The 23,535-nt window shown below is 43.9% G+C and overlaps 1 long non-coding RNA gene across 4 annotated transcripts in view; it reads left to right on the plus strand.

The window, feature by feature from the left end:
• Nucleotides 1-23,535, plus strand: part of LOC125756077 (uncharacterized) — an 83,876-nt gene that overhangs the window by 11,373 nt on the left and 48,968 nt on the right. For 3 of the 4 annotated variants that reach the window (XR_007414116.1, XR_007414117.1, XR_007414114.1), the window contains exons 3-4: nt 317-386; nt 10,006-10,109. This is a non-coding gene — a long non-coding RNA (uncharacterized LOC125756077). Of the gene's footprint in view, nt 1-316; nt 387-10,005; nt 10,110-14,883; nt 15,042-23,535 lie in introns of all 4 variants that reach the window. The other variant, XR_007414115.1, reaches the window with a different exon arrangement.

A 23,535-nucleotide genomic window follows, 5' to 3' on the forward strand; every position in this document is an offset into this window, starting at 1 on the left:
AAGGCAACAACTTTGACTGACACATTTTCAGTTCAATGCCAACCTGTAGGGGGACGGATGGTAAGAAAGACATACTGAATGTGTGCATCTATGGTTAAGTTATACCTGGACTTCAGAAGTGACCAAACATGAACAAAAATAGGTGTGTTTTAGGATCGAGGAAATGCAATATTTACTTAGAAATGAAAATCTATTGCCTTTGACTTATGATAAGATAATTATGCTCGTCTGAGTCATTGTCATATGCATTTGTGTTCGTAAACCTCCCTCATTAAGTAGTAAGGGTACATATTTTATCTTAATTCATTTTTTATAGGGCTGTGAATTCCTGCATTTATCTACCTTCGTTTTCCTGTGTAGACACAAGGCTGCCTGGCTTCAGAGAGGTGAGATAACTTATTATCCAGCAGCTATTTCCCTGGAAGCCAGCCTAGGGCTGAAGTGGGCTCCAGTTCTCCTTCCTACTGCCTGCCCATAAGCTTGGATGATTCACTCCATCTCTCTGTCTCTTTCTCATCTGCATGATGAAGTTAATCTCTTCTGTCTCACATGGGCTGTTGTAAAGATTCCTGGAGATACTGCCACAGCACCTCTGTGAAGGAGGAGCTGGTATTGTTTAAAGCCCACCATGGTCTTAGCCCTTCCTCCATAATGTCCCAGTTACTGTGAATGGCCCCATAAACACAAATCACAGTTGGGTTGACAGTATGCATTCTTGAGAAAGGGCAGGGGAAAGTCTGTAGACTTTCAGTTGAAGGCTCTGAGGTCTCACTGCCTGGATATAAAGTCCTGCTTGATCATTCATGAGCTATATGACCTTCGACATGCAATTTTGGAACTCTTTAGCCTCAGTTTCTCATTTGGGAAATGGGACTATTAATAATATTATCTCACAGGGTGGTTGCTGGGATTCAATGAGAATATCAAAGGCATGTATAAAGTTTAGCATGGTAAATAAGAGCTTAGATAATTCTTTTTTTTTTTTTTTAAGATTTTATTTATTTACTCATGAGAGAGAGAGAGAGAGAGAGAAGCAGAGGGAGAAACAGGCTCCACTCAGGGAGCCTGATGTGGAACTCAATCCCAGGACCCCAGGATCACGCACTGGGCTGAAGGGAGGCACTAAACTGCTGAGCCACCCAGGGATCCCCGATTATTGTTATTTTTAAATAAAAATGTGTGCCAGTCCCTTTGCTAGATGCTTGCCATTTATTAATTCTGATGACCCTCTGTAAGGTTGGTGTTATCTGCCTCATTTTGTAGATGGAGAAATGGAATCTTGGAAAGGTCATTAGGAACTCTCTTATAGTAAGCCTAGAAGTGAGATTAGGCCCTTTCCACTTTGCTCTGTTGCTTTTTTTGACCCCATAGCGGAAAAAAATGCAGCTTTCCATGTGATTGAGTGTGGTGCCCTCTCATTCATTGCCAAACTGGAGTCTAAGAGTCCTTTGGAAGTTTCTCATTGAAAGTCTCCTTCTGCTTCAGACAACTCTGGATTGTCATCGCCATTGACAGAGTCCAGTAGACTGGATCCCCCAGCCCACCTTCTGGTAACCCTACAGATTCCTCTAGTTAACCACTGAAGCCTCCTGCTCAGAGCCATTGTCAGTCTCCAGCTGCCCTGCAACTGATACCAGCAAGTTCCCTTGTAAACTGAAATCACTCCTTCTGGGTCTGCATGGAAATTTCAGTGACTGCTGGAGAGCTCCACTGGGAAGTCATTCGGATTTGTCAGTTTCTCTCTTAGAAACACCTTACCCGGAAGTTTGAAAAAAATTCCCTTCCAACAGCAGAGTCCTCCTTAAACTTCCGGGACATAGGGGCAGTAGGCCAGGTACAATTCATTGTACCACGGTGCTTTACTTTCCATTAGTTCAGTCAATCCTCATGAAAACCTTACCATGCGGTGTTATTGTCCTATTTCACAGCTGAGGGATATTATGATGTGTGGTTGTATAGATCATAGGCTCTGGAGCCAGACTTCATGGGTTCAAATCCAGTTACTCCATCAACTAGCTGTATGACTTTGGGTACCTGACTTCAGCTGTCTGAGCTTCAATTTACTCTTCTGTGAAATGGGAATAATGGTAGTACTAAATTTCGTGGGGTAGAATTCAAGTAGATAACTTGCATATTGTAACAGTAGCAGAGGCTGATACTGCTAGAGAAAAATGATCAGAGAGGGGAGTCCCCTACCTCAGGGCACTTAGCCAGGAAGAAGTAGAAGTCTCTCTGGAATCCGCCCTTATCAACAGCATCACATTTTCTCCCTTTGCTGAGCTTCTGACTCAGACCAGTTTCAGACCAAGCCTAGAGCCTACCAACAGGCTGTTGAGGGATGAAGGCAACCAGAGTGGCCACTCTAGGGACACTGGTCAATGAGGACCTAACAGGTCATGCTGTTCAAGGATAAACGATTCACAAACCATCACAACCTAATTCTTGTGGTCCATGTAGGGGAGGCATGCAGGGAAACTCCTTATCAGGCTCGACCATTACCCAGAGGATTGTGCAGCTCATTTGCTAGTTTTGTTGACTCTTCCAGTGAATGTCTGTGCTTCTAGAAGAAGAGAGAGGAAAAATACCCAATCTAGGACATGAGTTGGGGATGGAGGAGAGAATTATTTGGGTTCTACCTACTTTTTGCCCAGCACAAAAACTGGTGCCCCCACATATGAGCGGGCACTGTTTTTTCTCCCCCTCGTACTGTAGAAGAACTTAGAGTGGAGGGGCCTGGTCTGGCATCTGCACGAAGAAGTGGGAATATGACCAGTTCTAGCCCTGCTGGTCTTTGTAAGTGCCTCTAAGACACCAAGTCCTTTTGTACCCTATGCCCTTTGTACATGCTAGCTCCTCTGCCCAGAATTTTGCTTATGCATCTTTCACAGTCTAAGGGATTCTTTCTTTAAGCTCCTTACTTGCTTCATGGTCTCAGCATCCTTGCATTTATTTGCTCATTTACTTCTTAAAATTTTTATTTATTTATTTTTTTGGTCAATTTCTTCAGTAAAACGTTAAGTTCCAAGAGAGCAGGGCATTGTTTGTCTTACTCACTATTGTGGACTCAGCACCTAGGACAGTATTTGGCACTTAGTAGGTGCTCAGAGTTTTCTCAATGGGAATATGAGAACTAAGAATCTGACCCAAAGTTCAGGCATGAACTGCTATTCCACACTGCTATTTTTTTTTATTGTAACAGCTTTATTAAGCTGTAATTCCTATACCACATAATTTACCTGTTGGAAGTGTACCATTCAATGGGTGATAGGGTATTTACAGAGCAGGACATTTTCATCACCTCAGAAAGAAACCCCCTCCCTATTAGCAGTCACTCCCCATTCCCATGTCCCCAGCCCCTGACAACCTTAATCTATTTTCTATCTCTGTGGATTTAGCCATTCTGGACATGTCATATAAATGGAATCATGTGTGGTCTTTTGTGATGGGCTTCTTGCACTTAATATAATGTTTTCAAGCTCCATCCTTGGCGTATCACTACTTCATTCCTTTTAGTGCCAAATAATAGTCCATCATATGAATATAGTGCATTTGGTTTATCCATTCATCAGTTGATGGGCATTTGATTGTTTCCACCTTTGGGCTGTTATGAATAATGCTGCTCTGAACATTCATGTACAAGTTTCTATATGGACATACATTTTTATTTCTCTTGGGTATGTATAGACTTTCACTTTGCTTTTTAATTCTCTTTTGCCAGCCAGTTACAAAAGTCTCTCCCTTGAACAGGTGGAGCCTGGCCTCCCTGGAGGAGCTGATCCATCTTGCTCCCTTTCCACTGCCTCTGCTCTGGCTTTACCCTCCAGGGACTGTCCAACTGGGGCCCTGGGGAGCTGAAGCCTTTCTATATATATGGCCAGGCAGGCATGACATCCTCTTGGCTTTGAGTTGCTACCTTTGGTAGCACCCTACCTTTCATCTTTATAGAGGGAGAACAAAGATCAAAATGCCTTGTCCCCAGACAAAAACAGACACAGTATTTTAATGATTAACATCATGACGTTGTTATTGGCCTGCACAGGTCTCCTGCGGTCAATGGGCAGCAGTGCTTCTGCTGTTCTCTTCTTCATCCTTCACCCCAGGTTGAAGAATAATTTTATAAGGATTCAGTGCTTCCCTGTGAAAAGGTCTGTGTACTACCACCTTCTGTCATCGCCAGCCTGCCTGGCATGCTATAAGGAGTTTTAAAACTATTCCCCATAATCCATGAACTTCTTTTATCTGCCTCCAGATGTTCTGCTGGACACTTCATTGATTACCTATTTTTGTCCTCTTAGTCACCTGGCAAAGCAGCAGTTAGCATCTCCATTTTACAGGTGGGGAAACTGAACCCAAGCTTTGATCCCTTATTTCCACCTACTATGGCAAGGAATCCAAACATACTGAAAGAAACACCTGGAAGTAACACTACAGCAGAGCCAGCACTTCCCCTACCTCTTTATTTCTTCCTTTTTGAGGCTAATTTCCTTTTATTTTTCTTTTAAAGATTTTATTTATTTATTTGACAGAGAAAGAGAGAATGAGAGAGCAAGCATGGGCAGGGAGAGAGGTAGAGGGAAAGAGAGAAGCAGACTTCCCACAGAGCAGGGAGGCAGGGAGCTTGATGCAGGGCTGGATCCCAGGACCCTGGATCATGACCTGAGCTGAAGGCAGATGCTTAACCAACTGAGCCACCCAGGCACCCTCTTTTTTTCTTTGTAGAATCTTTTACTTCACTTCCTCCTCCTTTCCATTCCTGTCTCCAGCATTTTCCTTAGTTTATCTAAAGTGGATGCAGAGGGACTTAACTTGGTCAAAATGAATAGCGCAATGTGCTACTCAGACTTTCATTCAATTGTTCACTTCCTGCTCATTTATAGAGCTCCTTCTGTGCTCAGCACCAGGCTCCGTGCTATACCCTTTAAATACAAAGGTGACTGTGTGTGTTCTGAGTCTTCAAAGTCCTAACTGTCTAGTGGAGAGGCAGAAATGCAAGCAGTCAGTTTCCAGTTAACATGGAGAGTGTTTCTGTAGCAGGATTCACATTCTGCTACACAAATACAAGGAATAAAAGCCAACCTGGAGAAATCACAGAAGACTTCCCAGAGAAGGTGTCACCAGAATTGGGAACTGAAGGATATAGAGGGGTTGGTTTTATTTATTTCTGGACAGACCATGTTAGTGGTGTCAGTTGGCCTGTTTACAGTCTCCTTGATTAAAGCAGACATTCTCCATATTGCATACCTGGCCTTTCCTGGCAATAACTGCTGAGATCAGTCCAAGATTGACCTTGGACCTTAGGAAAGCTGATTCTTAGGTAGGCTGGTGACCACTGATTAGTGGCCTGGCTTGCAAAGATGACCTTAGCTAATCAATTTCCTTTTTCAGGAAGTCAGACTTGGGAGCAGGGAGGTGGATCTATTTGGTGCTGGTGCCGGTGCCGCATTTGCCAAGTTGCAAGGTGGAGTTGAGGTGGGGAGGCCACAGTGGGGGTGTGTGAGTGAAGGCACAGAGGTGGTAAAGCAACACATAATGAGAGGAAGCACAGGAGAAAATAGAGATGGGGTGGGTCAGTAAGGAGAAGCTGAGCGGTCAGGATGATGACAGAGAACAGTGGCTTCTCAGAGAGAGCAAGCAGGAGGTGCCTCAGGTGGCGCTGATTTTGTAGTCCCTGGTCTGATCCCTCACCTCTACTCCTGTCTTGGGATGTCTGTGGGAGGCCACTGAGCAGCCCTGCTATATATCCTCCCCTTTAAAATGAGCTTGAATGCATCTTAGTTCTTGAAACCCAGACACTTGGCTAAGACAATATTCTCTTCCAAAAATGTTTCCAGGCAGAGCAGGGCTTTTCCAGTTGGGGAAAGGGAAGAGGTCATGGTAGAATAATCTAGAAAGAGTCACGCTCTGAGGAGGTGCGATGGTCAGTGTGGTTGGGCCTAGAGTCAGTGATGGGGCTGGTGAGTTCCAGAGGCAAACTGAGAAGGCTTTTATGATTTGTTGGAGGGGAAATTGCTAGTAAGTCGATCTATAAATCAGGTTGTGAAAAGACTGGCCTTTGTCAGGAGTGAACCCATCCATCTCCCTTTTATTCCTGGCTTCTTTTTGTAGATTGTTCTCACCTGAGGCATCTTATCTCAGCTGAACTTTTGGCAACAGCAGAGCCAGAGGAAATGATTTTATTTTATTTTATTTTTTTACAAGCCTGCACTTTTTTTACAGCCCCTTCTGGCCAACACTCTCTCTGTTATCAGGAGCTGAGAAATTTCTTACCTGTGGTGTTCACCTTGGTCAAGTGCCTCAGTCTCTTTGAGTCTCATTCATCCCACCTGTAAAATGGGAGTGATTTTGTCCAACCAGCCAAACTCAGGGCAGTCCTTTCCCAACTCTCTGTGAAGTATCAAGGTTAAAAAAAAAAACCAATTTATCTTAACTTTAAAATTTTCCGATCTGTTGTAGACTCATACTAGAATGTCACTTATGCCATATGCAGCCTGTGTTCAGCAACACCTTGTTCCTTGAGACAAGTGCACTAATTACATGCTTGAATGTCCCACTAGTGTCAAAGTGTTACATACGGGTTTCTAGCCACTCACTTTCATGTCTGTGTTTATTGTGAACTGGAAGTGGTTTGCAGACTAGCGTTGGTCTGTGGACTATAGTTTGAGTAACATGGGGTTAGGAGTCTTAATGAGATCAAATCATAGCAACCCATAGGGTAGGACTTCAGGAGCAGAGGATCCTTCATCTGTTATCTTGTGCACGGGATCTGTATTAATGGGGTCAAAAGGTGATGCAGATTTCTGGGTCCCTGAACAGTATTAACTCTTACTTCAGCTTTTCTGACTATATTCCTACACTGACTTAATGTTTTCTGGAGTGTCCCTTTCTCATTACTTGTGGCTTGGTGGTCTATTCTGCACCGAAAGGTAACATGTCTGCAGATGGGGCCTGCTGGTTTTAGGGTCAGACAGCTTTGAGCTTGAGTCTCGGCTCTGGCACTTTCTAGCTATGGAATGTTGGGCAAGATGTTTAATGATGGCTCAGCATCTTCATTTATGGCAGAATGCCAATGAGACTTAGCTGGCAGTTATCATGAGAACAAAATGATCTAGTACGTAAAAAAAGTCTTGTGTCTAGTAGGTCTCCAATAAAGTGGTTTCCTTTGCCCTTGTACCCTGACTCCATTTTTTTCCTATTGTATCCTATGAGATTTGGTAGCCTCTGGAAGTGGCATAGGCAGGCAAATACCAATGATGGCAGCAGTGCCACAAATCACCACGTCAGCACATTCCCCACATGCTTTGCTGGGGCCCCAAGAGGAGCCAGAAGCAAACCCCATGGGTCACCCAAGTGCCAAAGCCCTTTTCTTCCACGGCTTTTCTGCCTGAAGGGACCCTTGGCATCCAGACAGCACAGGACCCTGAAAAGTGCTCGTTGATGGCGGGCCACTTTGTACAGGTGCTGTTAGTTGCCTGCCCTTTGCCCTACCCCTTTCTTCTCTGCTAACAAAACCTCAGTTTGGTCATGGAAGGTGTCTCTGTTTCCAGCTCAATGGTGAATTGTGAGTAATTTAACTAGTTACAGTAATCCTATTTTCCCTTGTCAGCAGTGGATCCTAAGGTGTATGTGTCATCTACCATGGCAGAGGTGATGCAAAGGGAGAGCTGATAGGAGGCATGTGGAAATGGTTTCTTCACCTCTTCAAAAGAGGAAACTGGAAGATTCAGTTTCTTTTCTGCCTCTGGACATTTTTCTGTTTGGATGGGATGCCTGGAATGGTGGCAGCCCTCTTACGACCATGAGGGGAGCCATTCTGGGAACAAAGTTGATATACTGAGACATGGAAAAAAAATCTGGATACTTGGTGAAGCTGTCAAATCAGCCATGAAGTTACCCTACCTCAGGCTTCTGTGCTACCTGAATTAGGGAAATGGATTTGTAATCATTGTGCTAGCATTCTTCATCTTAATTCTCAAGTAAAATGTGAGAAAATGAGTTTTCTCATACCCTGCAATGCTGAAAGCAGAGGGATGTTTGAAGATTTCTGGGCATGGACTCTCCTTCCTTCCTATAGGTAGGAAATGGATTCACTCTTGCTATGTTTAAATACTCCCATAAATAGAAGCCATAGGTGTTAGGGTGAATTCATAGGTAGTTTAGTGATGTAAGCTCTGAATGAGAAAGGGCAGTGACCTAGCTAGCCCTTTGAATGTCATCAGAAGCATTGGAAAACCTCACTAAGTCATGTGTTCTGGTAGCACCTGCCTTCTGTTACCACTCTGGGATCTAGAAGATGCTCTACTTTTAGATAGTTAAACTGGGGCTTACTATAGAGTGTGTGTGTAGGAGTGTGTGTGGAGGCAGGAGGGACCTCTTCTAAATTCATCTGGAACCTCTGTACTTGCTGTGTTTGAAATAATGGATTTCTTAATTCTTTAAGCCACTTTTATTTTTTTAAAAGATTTTATTTATTTATTAATGAGAGACACACAGAAAGAGAGGCAGAGACGTAGGCAAAGAGAGAAGCAGGCTCCGTCCAGGGAGCCCAATGTAGGACTCGACCCTGCAACTCCAGGATTATGCTCTGGGCCGAAGGCAGGCGCTCAACTGCTGAGCCACTCGGGCATCCCTTTAAGCCACTTTTAATTGGATGGTTTCTTCTTTTCTGTTAAAAAAATGCCTTAATTAATACATGTTCTTTTGGGGCACCTGGGTGGCTCAGTCGGTTGAGCATCTGCCTTTGGCTTAAGTCATGATCTCAGGGTCTTGGAATCGAGCCCCATGTCAGGCTCTGTGCTCAGTGGAGAGTCTGCTTCTCCTTCTCCCTCTGCCCCTCTCCTCACTTGTGCTTTCTCTCTCTCTCTCTCAGATGAATGAATAAAATCTAAAAAAAAACCAAAAAAACCAAAAAACATGTTCTTTTAACTGTGAGTGCTTGACCTGTAGGTGCAGGGGTAACTACGCCAGTGTTAGGAACATAAAAAAGTATGTGCTTTCTAAATTTCGCTTTAAGTTTTCACAGTGAATCCCAGAGATAAGTAGGCTTATGTTTGAAAAATGGTCCAGTCTACCTTTTCATTCACTCATTTGAACCTCTCTAGCCTCCCATGTGCCAGCCACTGGAATACAATGGAAAAGGGGCCTGTCTTTGAGGAAGTCATGTCCTAACCGACTAGCACTTTGGGTACTCTATATGCCAGTATTTTTTTTCCCACCACTTCAGGATTTTTAATTCATCTGAGATGTGTCAGGGAAGGAGAGATTTATTTTAGCTATCATTAGAAAATCTAGGTTTATGTGTGCACTGGTTTCAATAAATGTGTCCTTGAGTAGCCAGCAAGAACATCACGGTGGGAAATGTCATAGCCATGTGTTTTCTTTACGTTAAAAAAAAAAAAAACATAAATACTCCCACTTGAGGTATGCAATAATTATGCATGACATATCTGGATCTCAGACCATCATTGGTCCTCCAACTGGGCAGCTGTTCAGCTTTATGATCCACTCTAGTGATGATGGGATTAATCTTCAGTTCTTTTGTACATGTCCTGATGTATTGGCTCTTGCATCTTACCTGCAAAGGATTGTAGAAGAAGACAAATAAATCTAATCTTTAGGACAGTATCTTTACAGGTGATATCATATCAAGCCACCAGGACTTTGAGCTTGGGAGGCTACAAGGTTGTGATCTCCAAGGGGAAATGAAGATGTGTCTTGGGGGGAATCAATCTGATTTTACATGATGAACTAGCCACTAGCATCACTATGAAAACAGTGAGTCCCAGGACATAGGTTCTTCATTTCTATCTGTCTGGAACTTGCATTTTTTCTTCTCGGGGAAGAGTTGCAATTAGAGTCTAGTCCTGATTTCTGATCCCTCACCTCCATCCCTGCATGTTGAGAAAGAGTGGTTGAACCAGGAGGGAGCAAGAAGGGCTTTTGGGGCATGGACATGGTAATTTTGGCTGTGTGCAGACACACTGTTCATTCTGCTTTTTTCACCCTCAGGTGAGGAAAACCAGGCAGGTAGAGAGAAGGCAAGAGCTGTGTATGTGCCCATTGTGGGGACACCCATGGAGTGAAAAGCAAGAAACGTGACTCCACCCTGCAAGGTAGAGTTGGGCTTGGTTGCAATGAGCAAGGCTTCTTGGTTAAGTGCAGAGCTTGTGTTCCAGGCCCCTTGACAATTGCTCACCCCCTTCTTTGTACTTTTTACTAGTATTGTTTCTACCATATAATTAACAGTTTATTATATTTCCATTTGGTATAACACGTGTTTATTGAACTGGGATTAGTGAGAGGTATAGGCGATACTAAAATGAATCAGACACTAGTGTGCATGGGACTCATGATCTACTCAGAGAGACTGAAAGATAAACATATCCCAAAAGCTCAGTAGTAAAGTGTTCCCCTAGCAAGGGGGCCTTTACCCATGCACCTGGAGCACAGAGATGGGGCCCCTATCCCAGCTGTACGAGGCCATGATGTTGGGAAGAACAGCTAGGCATTCGTGTGAGTGGAGTAGAGTGTCCAAAAGATAAGGGTAGCAAGAGGGAGGCTGGGAGAGAAACTCAGGTTGTACCATGGAGAACCTTGTGTGGACATGTGTGGAGGATGGGCTTCATCCTATAAATGAAAGTAATCAGTTGGCAGGTTTTATGCTGCGGATGCACATGGTCAGATTCCTCCCTTTCTCCCAACTTTCTTTTGTTCTCTCATTTTTTTTTTTTTATAACTTCCTAACTGGCCTCTGTTACCCCCTCCCTAATTAGTAGTCGTAGTAATAATAATAATAATCACTAGCTCTTTTTGAACACATGCTATATATCTCAGGCTTTGTGCTAATAAGCACCATCCTCAAATCCCTTTTAATCCTCATCAGGAAGGCTCATCAGGAAGCAGCCTCAGAGTGTTTAAATAACTTACCCAAAGTTACACGGCTAGGAAGAAATAGAGCTAGAATTTAAATATAGACACAGTTTGAGGATAAACCTGCTCCCTTCCTGGGATGTCCAGAGTCCATTCTGAGATGCTTTGGTGAGGGAATGTTAAGGCAATAGACAGACGTAAGCCACACTGAGGAGTCGTCATCAGAACACAAGAGGATTAGAGCAGAGCTGTCTGGTTCTCTGCTGCCTGACACTCATGTGCTCCAGATCAGTTGTTCCTGACTCTTCTCTGAAGCTGGAGAAGCAGCTCCTTGTGAGCTACCTCGCTTGATCCCAGAGCTCAGGAACGCAGCAGACCTTCACAAGGGAATGAAGAAGACAGGCTTCCCTGACACAGGGCTCAGCAAGTAGCCAATAAGTGGTTGCAAACCATTTTGCAGTTAGTAAGTGCCCTCTTGATCAGGCATAGGAATAATAAAAAAAGATTACTCTCTCGAAGGGTCAGTGACTCATTTCCTTCTACACTTCTTTGCCCATTGAAGCCCTTTACCTTGCACTCAGTTAACAACAATAAAGACATAGTCAATCAACATCAACCGGATCATGGGACAGAATAATATGAGGCCTGACTGAAGCTTTGTTCCTTGCAAGTTGATGATGATAGTGGTGATGGTGGTGGTTACTGCTGGTTGATGATGATAGTGGTGATGGTGGTGGTTGTGTCTTCTGAGTGCTTGCTGTATTCAAGGAAGCTTCATAAGAACTGGGTAAGGGAGATACTTTCATTACCTCCTTTTACATATGGGGAAACTGAGGCTTAGGCACATTAAATACTTTCTCCAAGGTCATATAGGTAGTGGTGGAACCCATCCTTCTATCCTCAGGATAGGATGTTTACCAGCATTGTGCTTTTATTATAGTAGTTGCTGTCATTATTATTACATTTTATGGAACAAACGTTTATGCCAGTCCCATGTTGGGCACTTTGAATCCTATTTAAATTTCTCAATGGCTCTCTGAGGTTGGTATTATTCCTACATTCCAGCATTTTATTCTGAATCTAGTTACTGTGCACAACTCTGTGTTGTCTACCTATTGTTAAATCCACTTGTGAGGGGGATAAAACACACTATAAAATAAACCAAACACCTGAATGCGAACACTTTCCACATCACCTATTTATTTTTGCACCCTCCCTTCCTGTAATAAACATGTGTGTTTAAATTTAGATTATAGGTACCTGTTTGTTGCTAATACAGGTGCAATCCATGCAATGTTTTACCCTTCCTTTATCACCTGACATTGTTTGAGGACATTTCTCTAAATCTTCATAATGATGATTTTCTTTGGTGACCATAACCACCTTGTGGATATGTCAGTATTATGAAAGTGAATTTTTGGACCGTTTAGTTTACAATAATGATCTGTGTCTAAATCATTTAAAAGATTTTTTTAGTTGCTTTTTGGTAATAATTGTCAGCAGAGGGGTTATTGGGTCAAATGGCCAATAGCGCATGTTTATTGAGCAGTCTTGTGTTCTTGGCTGTGTTTAGGAGCTAGAGACACACTGATGACTAGAACAGACACAGTTCCTTTCCTCACCAAGCTTACATCCTCTGTAAGAGAGAGACCAAAGAGATTAGCAAATAAATAAGATGATTATGAATTGTGACAGTGCTCTGAAGTTATCGGATAAGCAAAGGGATGGGATAACTGTTGGTTGGGGGGACATAACTGGGGGGTGTCTGCTTGAACAGATTTCCTGGAAGCTGCTCTGAGAAAAGGCCATTTGAGCTGAAACCCAGAAAGTGAGGGTTATCTAAGCGGAGGGATGGGGCACATGCAGGTGTGGGTGTCTCCATATGTCCAGTGAGCTTGGCATGTGAGCAGTATACAGTATTCAGTATATAGATGACCACACATCTCAGTGCAGTGACTTGCACCAAAAACCTGGATCTGTTTGGGGGATCTCTTTAGTCCTGCTCTCTGACTCTTCTAGTAGCCTCCTAATGGGTTTGTTTCTGCTCTTGTCCCTTCTTAATCAATCTGCCATTCGGCAGCTAGCATAACCATAAATATGGATCATGCATGACTTGCAAGTTACAGAAACTCCACCTGGAACTTGGTTGAGAAAAAAAAAGCATTTAGTGGCTCACATAGATGAAAAGTCCAGGTTCAGTTGGATCTTGGGGCTCAAATAATTGCCACAGGACTCATTCTCAGCTCTGTTTTACTCTGGCCTGACTTTATTTCTAGGCATGTTCTCCTCTTGGTTATGGGAAGATGGTTCCCAGGAGCAGGTCACACTTATAACTTTATCAACATTTCTGGCTCAAGTTTTGTTTACTGGCCTGGTTGAGGTTACGTGGTGGCCAGGTGGGCTGGGGGTGGGTGGGTGAGTTGGTTGGAATGTTGAGGGATACACTGAGGCAGGGAATGATTATCCAAGTGTGGATTATGTGCCCATTTCTGGTGCTGGGGAGTTGGGCCAGTACCACCCAAAACTCATGGGATGAAGATTAGTGGAAGGGTAATTAATTATTCAGAGGCAAATGATGTTCTGCTGCCAGGAGGAAGTGAGATGCAGGGCAGGCAAAAGCAAAATGATTTACATCTCTGTCTATGTCTATATCTACATTTACTTTTGCATCCATGGAAAGATCCTTCTCCCTTACTCATTATAGTGCAGCCGCTTTGGCCTCCTTCCCTCAGCCTGGAACCCTCGAACTCTTTACCGCCTCCAACACTTGGCACATGCTCCCTCCCTCTGCCTGGACCATTTCCAGAAAGACTGGATCATTCTCATCTTTTAGCTCTTAGCTCAAATTACCCTTTTTCCGAAGCCTCTCTGGCTATCCATCCAAGTGGACTCCCCCAATTATTTTCTATTCCATCATCTCATTTCTCTTTCATAATACTCTTCATAGTCTATAATTAATTCTCTTGTTTGTCTCGTTGTTTACCCCTTCAGTCTCTCTCCCACCAGTATGTAAGCTTGGAGAGGACAGGGACTGTATCTGTGTTATTTATTGGTTGTGTCTCTAGCTCCTCAAACACAGCCTGGTACATAAGAGATACCCACTACCTGTATGTTGAGTAAAGACATCAATGGATGGATGTTGTTAGTTTCTCCACTCTTTCTGGATTGTGATCAAGTCACTGGCTTAAATAGTGTAGATTTAGTGGTCCCAAACCCATAGACCAGTAGCCACCAGAGCTCAAGCTTTGATTTCAAAAGCTGCAGTTCTAGCTCTCTTGTTTCTACCATGGATAAGCCAGTAGACCTTTATAGGCTTTAGTTTCTTCTTTTATAACTTTGGCACAAAGACTCTTCCTAATCTCCTAAAGGAGAGGGGCAGGGAAGAATCAAAAGTAATATGGGATGTGGAGGGGTTTTATAATCTGAAGAGTGTAATGCAAATGTCAGGGCTTGTTATTGCCAATAGATTTCTGAGCTTTCTGGATTCCAACCCACATCTGTTCTGAACCCTTTCTTTCTTTCTTTTCTTCCTTGTGTTTCTGGTTTCTAAATCTCATATCCTTATTTATTGATCAATTTATTTGTCAAATAGTTGATAGTGTTATTCTAGCTTCAGTGCTAGGTGTTGGGTTATGGTAGCAGATGAGTTTGCTTGAGGATTATAGGTATGTGTGTGCATGAGTATGTGTGTGTGCGCATGAACGTGTGTCCTTACGTGTGCTGTGTATCCTGGGAGAGCAGGGTCAGGAATGAAGGTTCTCCTCTTACCCTCAAACAAGCTTCAGGTCTTCTCAGAGATTGTTCTGCCTGTTTATTTACAAAAAGGTGGGGGCTTCTGGCTTCAAATGATAATTTTATGTGTGAAGAACTGGCAGGTCATCAACCATAATATTTTTTTCAATTAAAAAATGAAAATGACCTTCAAAGGCACAGAATTAAAAACACCAGGAATGGAAATCACTAGGTTTCTAACTTGGTCTGGACACAATAGCTTGCTTCCTCCTTATTTTTCCCCAGGGGCCCAGGGTATTGGGCAACTGTAGGCCAACCCATTCGGCTCTTCCTCATTTGGCCAGGACACTGGCTGAGCATGAAGCCTTCTTTCAGGACTCTTCATGTGAACAAATTGTACACAGTCCTTGATTTCATCACTGCCTTTGAGGGCTCAGAATCTTGTAAGTATGCTTTAGTTGGGCATTCCTTATTCTTTTGTATACTTCTGTTGGTTCTCTGAGTCTGGGACTGATAACATAGTTCAAAACTCATGAGGTGTTGTCAGATGTCACCTTAGCTTTCTGAGGAAGACTCAAAGAATATATGCCTAGCTGAAGCCAACATGGATATCCTCATGGATAGTTTGGTAATTGGCTTTTGGGGAAATGAGCTCTGCATTGGGGCCTCTCTGAAATCTCCATACTAAATCATTGATGGGAAAAGTAATATCTCCTCAGAGAAAGTTGAAGGATGAAGAAGAAAGAATATCTTTATTTATTAAACTTTTTTTTTTTCAGTCAACTTGATTCACCTATGTGTCATTTGGCAGCTGCCATGCTCTCTGCTTCTTTGACTCATGAACACCTTTCAGGACATTTCTTGCTTTGTCTCTATTCTAGATTTGCCCAATATTGGGCGTTTGGCTGTAGCTCCCATTTGGAATGGTTAATTTTCTTTGTCAACTTGACTGGGTTAAAGGATGCCCAGACAAGCTGATAAGACATTATTTCTGGGTGCGTTTGTGAGGGTGTCTGCAGAAGAGATGAACATTTGAATGGGTAGACTGAGTCAAAAGGTGGCCCTCATCAGAATTGCTTGGCACCTTCCAATCCTCTGGGGGCCTGAATAGAACAAAAAGGTCGAGAAGGGACAAATTTTCTCTCTCTCTGCTCAGGCTAAGACATCATCTTATCCTGCCCTTGGACATCAGTGTTCTTGGTTCTCAGGCATTTAGATTCAGATAGAACTTTATGTTATCAGCCCGAGTCAGACCTTTGGACTCAGATTGAATTATACCACCACCTTTCCTGGTCCTTTAGTTTGCAGATGGCATATGGCAGGATTTCTCTGCCTGCATAACCGTGTGAGCCAATTCCCTAGTAAATCTCCCCTTATATATATCTATGTACATCTTATTGGTTCTCTTTCTTTGGAGACTGTGACTTATACACCATTGGATCTTTCTTTTGCCCTGCCCTGTATAATCACATCAATTTATTTAGGGTATTTCAGCATAGCCCTTGGCATTCCCTCAGCACTTGTCTTGGACTCCATCATCTTGAACTTCAGGCCTTAGTACTTAGCCTGGGCCTGTTTAGTTGGCTCATCCTAGACTTGGATGCCTACCATGGACCACGCTCTGGCAAGGCATTCTGTGGTTTATTTTATGTAGTTGGCTCCCACTGGGGGCACTTTGTGCTCCGAGGATTTCATTTAGCTGAAATTCCAGAGGGCTCCATCCCCCACCTCTCACCCCCAACAGGTGTCCAGCATACCTGTTGCTTGTGCTGAGCAGTAAAACAATTCCTCGGTGCTATAAACTTAAGGGCTCACCTGCTGAAGGTCAGTGTGTTCAGAGATGTTTTTATAGCCAGTAAACATAGCAGCCATTTACAATGGAGCACATTGGCTCGTAAATTATTTCGCTGATAGCACTAGCCCCTTATTTCCAGAGAAATGGGGGGAATTACACATCCACTCTACATGGTGAGAAAATGCAGTTCTGGTTTTACCCATGGACTTCCTATCATTCTACTGATAAATTATTTCTTCTTTCTCCCTAGCTTATTAGTTAATGTTGACGTTTTGGCCTAGGGGCTCAAGCCACATTTATCCAATCAGTCTTTTTACAGTGCTGAAAGTGCAGCCTTTGAGAGGCACTTCTTGGGTTCAAGTTGGCTGTATGATGGGTAGTTCCTTGACCCAAAGCTCCATCAGTGACAGTGAACTTTGGAGCTTGTAGCTATTTTAGGCGTTAATGGTGATGTGCCCTATTCTTCAATGGGGTGACTTCTGGGAGCCATGGTTAGTTCTACTACAGGTGAAGGCAGGGTGTTCCTGCTCCGTGACTGTACAGAAGGAAAGCTTGATTCATTCACCAGCAAGTGTGTTCTGCTGCTTGGCGCATTGTCTTTTCTTCCATTTGCCTTTCATGGTTGGTCTCAAACGCTAGGAACATGAGTGGAGAAGGACAGAAAGTTTACAGATCATGGAGGTGGATGTCTGACAGCTCCTGGGGGTTGAAAGACCACTGAACAGGATGACAACCAGCCACTTCTGAAACCTGGGTCTGCTGTGGGCCTGCTGAGTTGACGTGGACACTTCACTTTTCACTGGGCCTTAGTGTCTTTATCTGTAAAATGGATCCACCAGGGTTTGCCTCACAGAGGACAGGTGATGAGAGAATGCCTGTGTAGAGCTCAGCATGTCAAATGCAGAGAACTGAGCTGCATGGACCAGGTTTAGGTTCTCAGGAGGGTGTTCAGGGGCACGTAGCCATTCTTCCTCCTCTCTTGTCCTGAGAAGAACTGAAGGGCAGAAGCCCCAGTGTGTTGTGAGCCTGGGCATGATGTGAACTGCCCTGGAATGTGGGAGGGCTCACACAGTGTGAATGGGCAGCTGGACACTGATCCATGGAGCTGGGTTTTGGTGGCTTAACAAGAGTTCCATCACAAGCCTCTCCACTGCTCATCTGAGGTTAAAGCTCTTTCTAATTTAAAAAAAGGGTGGGGGGGACTTGGGTGGCTCGATGGTTGAGCATCTGCCTTTGGCTCATGTTGTGATCCTGGGGTCCTGGGATTGAGTCCTGCATGGGGGCTCCCCACAGGGAGCCTGCTTCTCACTCTGACTATGTGTCTGCCTCTCTCTGTGTCTCTCATGAATAAATAAATAAAATCTTTAAAAATAAAAAGAAAGCTCTTTCTATTTATAGTCTTTCCCACCATTTGGGTTGAATTGAGTTGGGGTTCTAGGAGAATCTTTCTGGGAAAAGGATATCTCTTTCTCTGCAGCTGACTTCTAAGCATCTCCAGATGGACTGGTAGGCAGAGAGATAGGAAAACCATGGGGCCATTGAGAGGACAGCTGCTGGCCCTTCTAGACAAATAAGCCTTGTAGCCCTGGTGGAAGGTGCTAGAGGACTGTAAAATACCAGGATGTTCATATAGGCATTTGCAGTAAGGGCTTTGCCCCACTGCCTGACTTCCATCCAAGACTAGTTTGGGCCTGGAGATTTCTCACTTCCGCTTCTTCCTGAACAAATGAATCAAGCCCATCTGAGCTGCTCCTAGCTGGATCCCCTGACATGCGCAGAGGGAGAGAAACTATGACCTATCATGTTAGCTGTGATATCTCATTGCATCCTGAGAGCAGCCCCCACCCCCACGCTGGAGTGGATAACCCCAGATTCACAGGGAACTGAGGGTTTATGCAGGTGAATTGACTTGTACTAGGTCATGTAGCCAAGATGTAGCAGTTAAGATTTGAACCCAGGACTCTGGTCCCAAATCCCTGAATAGCTTTGCCACCTCAGAGGCTAGGAGGGAAAAACACTGAAGAATGGGGCTGTGAAGAAGGCAGAATGGATTAGTGAGGAGGCTCAGGGAGGAGCGGAAAGGGGAAATACATAAAGAAATGCACACAGTTATTGCTTCATCAAGGCAAATGAAGTTTGCTCATGTGGTGGAAAATTGTGAAACTTGGCTTTGAGAGCTCTATGTTCTATCGAGCTCTGGGCTGTGAGGCCTGCCTAGCAAGAAGTCTCACAGCACACCCACTCCCCCCCAACCTCTAATTAGGGATTTGGCTGTTGGGTCATGCTTTCCCACACAATTTGATCAGATTTATTGAAATGGCAATTTTCCTTATCCAACCACTTCTTATCGTCAATTCCACAAACTTATAAACACCATCCGGCAATGGGAGGCAAGAGGCTGAGGGAAGCAGGATGCACATTTGGTCAGTACCCACACTGTCAATTGTCTCAGTGTCTCCTTCAGGGCCATGGGACGGGAGTTGTTGCCATCCTTGTTACTCCAATGAGGAAGCAAGTGCAGAGAGTTTATGACACTTGCACAAGGTCAAATAGCTGGCGATGCAGCCAGACTTAGAGCCCAGCTCTGCCAGGTTTGGGGACCCATCCCTTTCCACAGTCTGAGGGCTGCTTTGTATAAAAATGTGTTAACATGTATTCTCTAATTTAATTGTCATAATACCTAGAAATTCAGGTATGTGTTCTTAGTGACCCCATCTTATAGAGGTAAACCAAGACTCAAGCCTTGGCTTGAGACCTCAGGGCTGTCTAGTGCATGATCGAACTTGCATTTAAATTTTCTAGACTCTAACTTCCTTTACTAGGGTTAAAGAACAGAATCCCCCATCTTTCCATCTGTCCACTCATCATCCATCCAATCATTGCCTTTTTTTTTTTTTAAAGATTTATTCATTCATTAGAGAGAGAGAGAGAGAGAGAGAGAGAGAGAGAGAGAGAGAGGGAGAGAGAGGCAGAGGGAGAAGCAGGCTCCATGCTGGGAACCTGATGCGGGACTCGGTCCCAGGACTCCAGGATCGCACCCTGGGCCAAAGGCAGGCGCCAAACCGCTGAGCCATCCAGGGATCCCCCAATCATTGCCTTTTTAATGCCAACGTTTAACCAGGTCCTGTGCTAGGTCTAGGCACAATACTGTAGTGATAAAAACCTGTTATCTGCCTCCAGAAGCCTGTGATCTGCAAAAACCAGTAAGCAATTACCTGATAAAATGCTGAAGTGAGCGTGGCAGTAGAAACTGTAGGTGGGGGGAAGAGTAATCTGCCTGGTTGGTTGGGGGAGGCAGTGACACTCTGCCTCATGTGTTGAATGCCTTGTTTTGAAGAGCGTGTTCTGTGTGTGTTTTTCATAATCTCCTAATTGAAAGAGGCACCTGCCTCTGTGGCATCCTTATGGGCAGTGGTTGAGCAGGAAGTCATCCTCCTTGCGAATTAGGTTAATTTGGTGAAAATGAAATGAAAAGCTCTGTAATCTGGGGTGATGTGAAAACCCAGGGAGCACAAAGCTATAGTTGCTGCAGAAGCTGCTAATTGAATTGTGACCTTGGGCTCTAGCTGATTACATAAACTATCTTCAGGTGAGAACAAACCCGGCCTGGCCCAGCTGACAGGAGCTAGGCTGCCTCTTCTCATTAGGATCCTGAGTGCATTTCTGTAACTGCCCAGACATGTAGCGGGGGCTCCTTTTCTGCAGTTTACATGTCCTAGGAGGACTCTGAGTGGACTTCCCTGAATCCCTGAAATTAGATGTAAAACATGTGTATGTGTATATATGTGGTTCTCTGGGAGAAGGGCCATAGCTGTAATAAGTTTCTTAAAAAGGTCCCTGAGCAAAATAATATACAGAACCAGTGATGTGGTTTCTGGTTCCTACTTAAGCAGAGTTTTGATTCAGTAGGTCTGCGGTGAAGCCCAGGATTCTGTTTTTTTATTTTTTTATTTGTGTATTTGGTTTTAGATTTTCAGGTGATTCTGATGGTCAGTGGTGGTTACCATTGCACTAGAACTTTGACTTCTCCAACTTTCATGTGTATATGAAGATCCTGGGGATCTTGATAATATACAGATTCTGCTTCAGTAGGACTAGATTAGATAGACTTAAGTATAGATCCTGGGTCCAGTGTCCGTCATTCCTGTGTATCATTAGGGACGATATCAGTTATAAATAAGAGAATGATTGACTAACAGTGGCTTAAACCAATAAGGGTTTGTTTTTCATGCATAACAAGAAATCCTGGGGTAGCATTGGGATCCTGGGGGAGCTACCAGTCATCAAGGACCCAGGATCACTTTGTCCTCCCGCTCAGCATGTAGCTCTCATGAGGAGGAGAACACATCTCCTAGCATCCCGTCAGCATTGGAAGCAGGAAGAAGGGGACACCTGTGGGAATCATGCCATCCCTAGCTGCAAGGAATGTTGGAAAAGGTCTATGAACATTTCCAGTCTTTATTCTTGAACGCAGTAAGAGAGAAGAGACTTCAAAAATGCTACCGGGGCAGTGCACAATAGTATCCATCACATCATGTGATTCTAGGCAATTTACTAAATTTTTCTGAGTTTGTTTCCTCATTTGTAAAACAGAAGAGTAAGCGTGGGTTGCGGTTCCCACAGCAGCAGCAACAGCATCCTCTGGAAACCTGAGTCCCACCCCAGACCTACTGAATCAGAAACTCTGAGGATGGAGTCCAGCAATCTGTGTGTTAACAAGCCCTCCAGGTGCTGCTGGTGCTCACTCAAGTTTGAGAACCGCTGGCTTCCAGATTTCTGGGAAGACTAAGCAAAGTTATTATTTCAGGCGTTTGACACACAGTGTTCATAACTTGTAGCCTGGGAGTTCACATCTTAGACCAAAACAAACTGTGATGGAGTCCATTTCTTGGAATGCTGACTTGGAATAAGAAGTTTAGAAAACATCCAATAAAGAATTTCCACGGTTTGTTCTGACTAGTGACATCAATCCTTTAAATCCCTAGGATCCTTTCGAGAGTCTGTTGACTAAGAGCCCTAAGGAAAGGCTGCTGAACTGAACAAAGTTGGAGAGTCAGCTGTTCCTTTATTTTTCAAAAATTATAGCTTTATTGAGATATAACTCACATACCATATGATTCACCCTTCATAAGCACACAATTCAGTGACTTTTAATATGTTCACTGAGTTGTGTAACCAACACTACTATCAAATTTCAGAACATTTTTATCACCCCCAAAAGCAAACCTCTTACCCATTAGCAATCACTCCCTGTTTTCTCTCCTCCCTGCAGCCTCTCTGGCAACTACTAATCTACTTTCTGTTTCTAAGGATTTCCTTTATCTATCTATCTATCTATCTATCTATCTATCTATCTATCTCTCTATCTTTTTTCTTTTTACTGAGTTGTTTACAAGGGGAAATTCCAAGATTAACGTTGACATCATTGAAGAGAATATCAAAATTCTAAGACCAAAGTCTAATACGAGTTCATTCTGTAGCATGGCTGCCAGTGAAAATAATAACAACAATGATAATAGTGTTTACTGTTGTCAACAAACGTGATTCTGCGGTACTGGGAAGCAGAACATGTCTGTGACCTTTACTCTCATCTGTAAGGTGGGGGAGCTGAAATTCCTGGGATGATCCCCAAGGTCCTCTGACTGAGAGTCTATAAACTGCTGTTTTGTGCTGGTTGGAGCCAACCAAAAGTTCTGCCCATGTCTCTGGGTCCTGCACTGGGAGTGGGACCACTGATGTGGAAGTAGATGAGGAGGGCCTTGAAGACTTGGCCAAAGAAACTGGGTTGTTACTTTGGAATATGGAAGGGGCTGGAGATATAAGAGCCCTATCTTGAAATCTCTCTCCTGGGAATAGGAGGAGGATGGATTTTATGGGTCTCAAGAAGCAGAATCATGACTAATGCAAGAGGCTACAGATCAATACAAGGGAAATCCTACAATGGTGAGAGATATTAAACACGAAATAGGTTATTTTCATAGTGAGTGCCTTGTCACTGGATGTGTGTTCTTGGAATGGTGATTCAAGTATCTGATTGGTTCAGGTTTTTGTCCAAAATGTGATGTTGTAAATCCCTATAAGTCCAAAATCAAGGTGAAGTAAATGTGTGTAAAAAATCCTTACCTTTCCTATGTCCATGGACAACAGCTTATGGCAAATGATGCAGGTTTTGTTGTGACTGTGACCTTTCTCCTCTCTAATTGGAGTCTTGCTTGGCATATAGGGACATTCTCCTGGGATTTGTGAAGAAAACAATTTTCCTATTGGCATTCATTTCTCACTGAGGCAGCCAGTATTCAGAAATGGTCCCCCTATGCTCAAGTCTCAGTGGAACCTCCAAAAAAAAAAAAAAAAAAAAGGAATAGTCCCTTCTATCTCTGGTGGGAGAGAGGCATACAGATCAATACAGATCAGACCACTGCTGTACAGGAGACCAGGGCCTTCATGGTGGCACATACCCAGTCAAATGGGGGCTCCAAGTCAGGGAGCTTTTCTGCTGGGGTAGCCAAGGAGGTCTTTACAGCACAGAAGCTTGAGCTGAGCCATGAAAGGAAAAAGGAGTCCCCTCTGGAAGGCCAGGCCTGAGTCATGTGGCCAAAGTGCCTGCTAGCAAATTTCCCTACCAGTTCCCTTGGAATCCAAGCCTGATAAGAAGGATGATGGTGGCTAAATGCGTCAAGTCCTGAATCTGGCCAGGCGCTGTCTAAGCACTGACTTGTTTTGTCTTATTGAATCCTCACATCAACCCTATGAGAAAGATACTATTATCTCTAGTTTACACAGACAGGAACTAAGGAGTTTACGTAGTGACGAACAGTGCTGTGCAGAAGGAAGAACCAGGGGACTTAGAAAGGCTTCAAGGGATGAGTAGACAGTGTTCAGGGGTGGAACGGACACTACAAAGGGAGGAAGGCACACATGCTGGTGACCATGGGGGTGCCCGAGGAGCAGGAGGTGCTCACCTTTCCATGCTGAGGACTGGTCCTGTGTAGGTTGGAAGGAGTGGGTGGAGGATAGCTGCCTGGGAGGACAGGTCAGTCCTTACAGGGCTTATGTGTCCTGCTCTAAGCAGCCTGACTTCACCCTCTAAGACAGCCATTGAGGACACACTCGGGTACGTCTGAGAAGTGTCTCTTCAGGAG

The sequence above is a fragment of the Canis lupus genome, chromosome 11 (assembly GCF_003254725.2).
Source record: "Canis lupus dingo isolate Sandy chromosome 11, ASM325472v2, whole genome shotgun sequence".
Lineage (NCBI taxonomy): Eukaryota > Metazoa > Chordata > Mammalia > Carnivora > Canidae > Canis > Canis lupus.